The sequence below is a fragment of the Tupaia chinensis genome, unplaced genomic scaffold (genome assembly GCF_000334495.1).
Source record: "Tupaia chinensis unplaced genomic scaffold, TupChi_1.0 Scaffold000066_1, whole genome shotgun sequence".
Classification (NCBI taxonomy): Eukaryota; Metazoa; Chordata; class Mammalia; order Scandentia; family Tupaiidae; genus Tupaia; species Tupaia belangeri.
The window spans coordinates 1,628,304-1,634,327 of NW_006159525.1; the positions used below are offsets into that span (position 1 = coordinate 1,628,304).

The 6,024-nt window shown below is 56.8% G+C and overlaps 1 long non-coding RNA gene across 1 annotated transcript; it reads left to right on the plus strand.

The window, feature by feature from the left end:
- The first annotated feature begins 1,042 nt into the window (after positions 1 to 1,042).
- Positions 1,043 to 5,707, plus strand: LOC102496041 (uncharacterized). Its single transcript, XR_333551.1, has 3 exons — positions 1,043 to 1,254; positions 4,216 to 4,331; positions 5,094 to 5,707. It is a non-coding gene; the product is annotated as an uncharacterized LOC102496041 (long non-coding RNA).
- The last annotated feature ends 317 nt before the right edge of the window (positions 5,708 to 6,024 follow it).

Genomic DNA, 6,024 nt, shown 5'->3' on the forward strand with positions numbered 1-6,024 from the left:
GTGGGAAGGGGTCATCCACCGAGCGTCCGGCCTGTGTGGCCTCCCTGGGGGGACAGCTGCTGGACCATGAGCAGAAGGTTGAGACCAAGTGGGGAATTCCTGAACGATGTTTGGTATTGCTTCGGGCAGGCCACCGGGCTGGTCAGCCGCACGCGTCACAAGACGAGGCCGCAGCCACCGGCTTTCTGCAAGTGTCGCTGCAGGTGTTCTGAAGGTGTGATTTGGGTGGGTGACCAGCTGCAGGAAGTGAAGGAGATGGCCTTGCGTGGTCCAGGGGTCCTGCCCTGCGTGGTCTGGGGGGCCCGCCCCTCGTGATCCCGGTGGGCCTGCCCTGCGTGGTCCAGGTGGGCCTGCTCTGTGTGGTCCAGGTGGCCCCGACCCGCCTGGACTGCCCCAGCTATTGAAAGGCTTTAAGAGCAGGCTGAAGCTCCTGGGGACGGCAGAGAGACCAGCCCGTCCTGCTGCCCCGGGGTTCCGGGGTTCTTTTTTGAGAAGTTTTTGCTATAGGGCGTGTGCACTCATCAGAAAGACAGAGAGAGACAGAGAGATAGAAAGCGAGAAATCACTCCCTGGGGGGATGGCCACACCACAATCCTTTCTCCTCTGTTCTCCTCTTGGGATCTTGGGCACACACGCACATGCGCCTGGCGTGAGTAAGCCACCAGGTCCGGGACTCGAACCACGGTCGTCTACATGGGAGTCCAGCGACATAGCCATTACGCTAACTGCTGGTCCCAAAGGCGGAGAGTTTGAGAGGCGGTTGACGTGCTTGAGTCCCAGGCGTCAGATCCATTAAGGGGAAGGGGCAGCTCTTCAGGACAGAGGTCCCCCAGTACCAGGGGACTCCAGGAGCACTGTCGGGGACACAGCCAGCTGGGGAAGGCCCAGCTCATCCTCCCACCCAGCTTCCCCTTAGCAGGTTGAGGAGCTTGGCAGGTGAGGGTGGGTGGGCGGAGAAAGGCTGGCGGCAGAGGGAGGCCAGCCGTGCCTCCCGCCCCGCCCCTGCCAGCAGCACCCACAGGTCACTGAGGGCAGACTACAACCGGCTGCGGAGGCTGTTTGCTTATTACCCGGCACTGCACCGTGTCCTGTTGAAGTGCCACTGGCCAGCGCAGACAGGACTGGCTGTTCCCGCAGAGAGAGCCACACTGCGGGGAGCAGCAGCCCCGACAGAGGCAGACAGCAGAGAGCGGGGCTGGGCAGAGACCAGAGGCCAGTCCGGGCCGGAAGAGAGGCCGAGGGAAGATGGGACAGGTGGGCTCCAGGGTCACGTGTGAGCGGAACGCAGCGACAGAAAGGGTGGGTGGGGAGGCTGCGGGCTGTGAGGACTTCGTGGGAGGGACTTTGGTTTTATTCCAGGGCCTCCATGGGGAGCTGCTGCTCTGGAGGGACAGTGAGCGTGGGTCTGTGTGAGGACAGTCTCCCCCAGGAAGCCCCTGCACCACCCCTTCCCATCGGTCATCCGGCGCCCCTCCTGTGGGAGAGACTGTGTCATCATTTCCCTTGGGGGTGGCCTCTGGACGGGACCACCCGGCACGCCCTCCGTTGACCTGCGTGGCCCTGGCTGCTGGGTTTTCTGAACAGTTAAGAGATGAAGTCACCGGCCGCCCCCCGCAGGGCTGCTGTCTGAGCGTGTCCGCTGCTTAATCAAGGGACAAGGACGTTGTGTTCCAGGCTGGGCTCGCCAACATCCTTGATGAGTAACTGGGACGATTGAGGGACAGGGAAGGGGCAACAATGCCACTACTGTGCTTTTGTCCCCTGGCTGGAGCGCCAGGTCTGCACGGTGGGCTGGGCTGGAACCCTGGCTGCCGCCAACTGCCCTTGGCTCCTCAGTCGCCCATGAGAGCCAGGCCGGGGCTGGTCCAGCTGTCCCAGATGCCCCTCTGTGGACTCACTGGAGGCTGGTAGAGCAAACACCTTGCGTGTCCTCCACTGAGGTGCAGGAGGGGGCCCAGAGCCCCTCGTTTGCACACCGGGTATCCCCAACCCACCAGTGTCCACCAGCCCTGCGAGGACTTGGTCCCAAGATGAGCCTGAGCAGTCTCACACTCTTCCCACATGGGCTGAGAGTTCCGATTTCATCGTCCTGTTTAATCTTCACGACAGCCTCGCGTGGGGCCGACTGTTAACCATGCTGAAGGGGGTGCGGGGCTGCTGGGCTCCTCCTCACTCTCTGGCTGGGGGACCTGGGGCTGACCCCTTCACTTCCTGACACACGGTACCGTGGAGACTTTAGATACCTCGTTCTGTTTTGATTGGACACAGGTCTAGGGACGGAAGCATGCTCCCAGAGACCTGGGTCATTGCATTTTTAAGCTTGGGCCTACAGAGGGGTGAAGGTTTCTCCTGGGTCTGCAGCGGTAAAGGACCAGTGAATTACAGTATTGCTCAGGCACCAAGGCGCCGTGCGACAACATGTCTGGCAGACCCGCTGTGGCAGGAAGGCAGCCAGACTGCGAAGTTTGAAAACAAGCCAAGTTGGGGCCAGCAGGTGGCATGGTGGTTAAGGCGCTGGTCTCCCACATCGCCAACCTCAGTTCAAGTCCCCACCTGGTGACTTGAAACCCATGCCAGGAGTGTACACGCACATGTCCAAGATCTTGGGAGGAGATCTCTGTCTCTGTACAAGTGCACATGCCCTATAACAAAAATCTCTCTCTTGATAAACAATGACCAAAAAAAAGTCAAGCCATGCCAATTTGGGTGCGGGGATTCACGATGAGGCCGTCGCCGTGTGACGTGTGGGGGATGCCAACAGAGGGTGCAGAGGGGGCGTCTGTGCCGATGGTGCCATCCTGGCCCACTGTATGTGGGTGTATCACTGTAAGGCGTCTCATCCAGCCAACATTAGGGACTCAAGAACGCTTTTGGAAGTATGCTAGTCTTCAATAAGAAATCTGCTAAAAATGTAAGATTTATAAATAAAAGGTAAGAAACCAAACCAAAACATGAGCTCTCAAACAACCCTTAGCCAGTGAGAAAAGCCATGAACACTCAGGAAATGCTATCCGTCCAAGACTTTGTCCTCGGTAACTAAAATCTGAGTGCTGAAGGAGCAGGCAAACGGTACTGGGACATCCGCGAATCTGATGGAGTGAGGGGCGTTTTCGTGGAGCCTCTGGGGGGTCGGAGTAGTGCTGTAAATGCGTGTGGAGGGAGGAAAGTGTGGAGAGGGTTTGGGCAGGTGGAGACAGGAAAACAGCTTCCCAGGTTTGGGCAACAATGAATGAAGCAGAGAAGTTTTACGAGCACCATGTCCACCACCAAGAGCGTCTGTGCTGTCCTGTCATCTTCTGAGGCTCCTGGTGTGTGAAAAATGAAGCGCCTACGCAGGGTTGCAGGACAGCGCCATCTGTAGTGTGTTTGCGTTTAACACGTAACGCCTGCCGCACAGGGACTGAACTCCAGCTCCAGAAGGGCTCTGAGAGTCGGTTGTTAAATAAACATGTAGGATACATACGAGCTGGTGCTTAAACCACCGGTGGCCTAGAATCGGCCATCATGGGCATATTTATACCATGGAAATTGGCAAACAGTGCAGACCAGGGAGCTCCCGCCCCTTTTTTTTCCTGGAGTGCTGGTTTACCAGCATCTCCGGGTGGAACCTACACTATTCACAAGAGAACTGCAGCGCTGAAAAGAATCGCTTCCTCTTAGCGGGCGGCCGTTGACACAGGGTTTACGACACACTGCACACAGCCCTTTCTCCAGCCCTGCCTGGGTCGCTGCATGACTGTGTAAGCCTCGGGGTGAAGATACGGCCAGTCTACAGCAGGGTGGCCTCCCGCCCACCGCAGGTGGAAGACCGACTCCACCAGCCCCCGTTATCCAAAGCCCCTGGTACACCTCCCCACACCGGCTTGTCCGTCAGTCCATTCATCTGTCCGAGCTGAGTTCGTGGGTGGGGTGGGGTGGGGGCCACAACATCGGCCTCAGTCTTCCACTTCTCCAGTTTGCAAAACCCTTGGGGGAAAACGTGCCTTTCTGGGCAGCACTGAGTGAATGAGCCCAGCCAGCCACTCGGGAAAGGTGAACAGAGACAGCACGCTCACCCCTCTCCCACGTCCTCCCTTAATGGCTGAGTCCTGGAAGAGGTTAGGTCCACCTCGCAGTTGCCCACAGCCTAGGCAGGAGCTTTCTGAGAGTCGGAGCAACTCTTCTTCCCTCTCCCCCCACTTCTGCTCTTACTTGGGCATTTCTCTTCTCCTTCAGGGAAGGGACCCCCGAGGAACACCGCCTTCCAGAGCACTCATTTCTGTACCTGTCAAGGTGAACAGTCCCTTCAGCGGACAATCGCTAAGCACCTGGTCGGCACAGGCTTAGGCGAGGTATGAGAAACCACTTCCTTGTCTCCCCTAGGTCCCTGGTCCTGAGAGCCTCGGCTTCCTCCCAGCCCCTTCTGCACCCGTGGGGGCTATGCAGAGCTCGCCGCCGTGCAGCTAGCCTGTGCCCGGCACATACCGAGCGCCACCGAGTTCCCTCGCTATTCCTCCTGCCTGTTGACTGACAGCCCTGCTGAGCCTCTGCCTCTGCGGAAAGGTTATGGGTTTGCCCAGCAGGGCACTTCCTCTGACAGGCCCCTCCTCCCCTCCGTCCTCCAGCTCAGCTCAGCTCAATTTTCCGGGAAAGTAACATTTTCCAACTTGATTAACAGATGCCATTTTCACCTTTGATTAAGGCGAAAAAACACAATTGAGATGCCTGGTGGCAGCAATCAATACGGTAATAAAATTACGCCTAATTTCCTCGGTACTTCAGGTGCACCAGGGTTCATTTATCTGAATGGGGCATTTTTAAGTTTCAAAATGAGGAAGACGTATTTTGCTCATGAAATTTTTATGCTCAGCCTTCACTAAAGCAGCCACTAATCGTCAAGACCTCTGAGCTCAGACCCACTGGGAAATGGATCGCTAACAGGAGCTTCTCAGACATGCACGCAGTTTTCTCCTCATTTAGACTAAGGCCTGTGGCAGGCAGGGCGGTGGCAGGCAGGGCCGCTGGAATTTATCTGAGCTGCATTGGGATGCAAATGGCTTATTTCCATAGTAACTCTGATCACTTCAAAAAGTGGAGTTCTTTTCTCTGAGCAGGAGGACTCCCAGGAAGAATGCTGTACAGGAAGAGCCGGAAGGAGAGGACAAGTTGCTTCCCAGAGAGTCAGGCCCTGATATCTGGAGTGAAAAAGATTCCAACTCCATGTCAGGAAGCCGAGACACGTGGCCTGCATCCATTTCTGACAGCATTTTGTCATGTGTCATGTCATTAATGGGACAAGGGTGGGCTGGAGGGATCCTCTGGAGGGAGCCAGCTCCAGAAAGGTCCTGCTTACTGAGCCTCTGGAATGGGAAATGGCCTTTTTCCTCCTGGACACAGAAGGTGTCCACCCCGCGGTCTGCCAAGCAGACTTCCTACCAGGCCCCCATTTCTGTACCCAGCACCCCCGCACTAGCCACCCTGTGTCCTCCGTCACCCTCTGTTCACTGGCCTCTCACTAGCCAGTGCTGTTGATGGACTATGTGACCGCGTGCCTGGGTAGATAAAACGGGGCCCCTCGATCACGCCGGCCTGGAGTCTGCACACTGCTGCTTCTAGCTGTGTGATCTTGGGCACTTCAGTAAACCTTTCTGTTCCTTCACCTATCACATGGTGACAACTGTGATAACCGATACTGGGCTTAATCCAGAATTAAAGATAACCATCGGAATAAGGCCATCGGAGCAAGGTGCTGGGTGTGTGTGTGTGCGATACGGCCCTTTATATTACTGAGACCCTCTCAGCTCCTGCTCTCCTGCCTCCCCTGTCATCACCTCGATGCAAGATGGCGTCCGCTCTAGGGTGGGGTGGGGGTCCCCTTCTAACAGGGCTCCTTGCTTCTCCCCCTGCCTCACCACGTATTTCAGCCCGAGAGAACTTCTAAACATGGCTGTAGTTTCCAAAGCTGCCTTGACTAAGGACCACAAACTGAGGGCTTAGAACAATAGCACTTTACCCTCTCGCTGACCTGTAGGCCAGAAGTCTGGA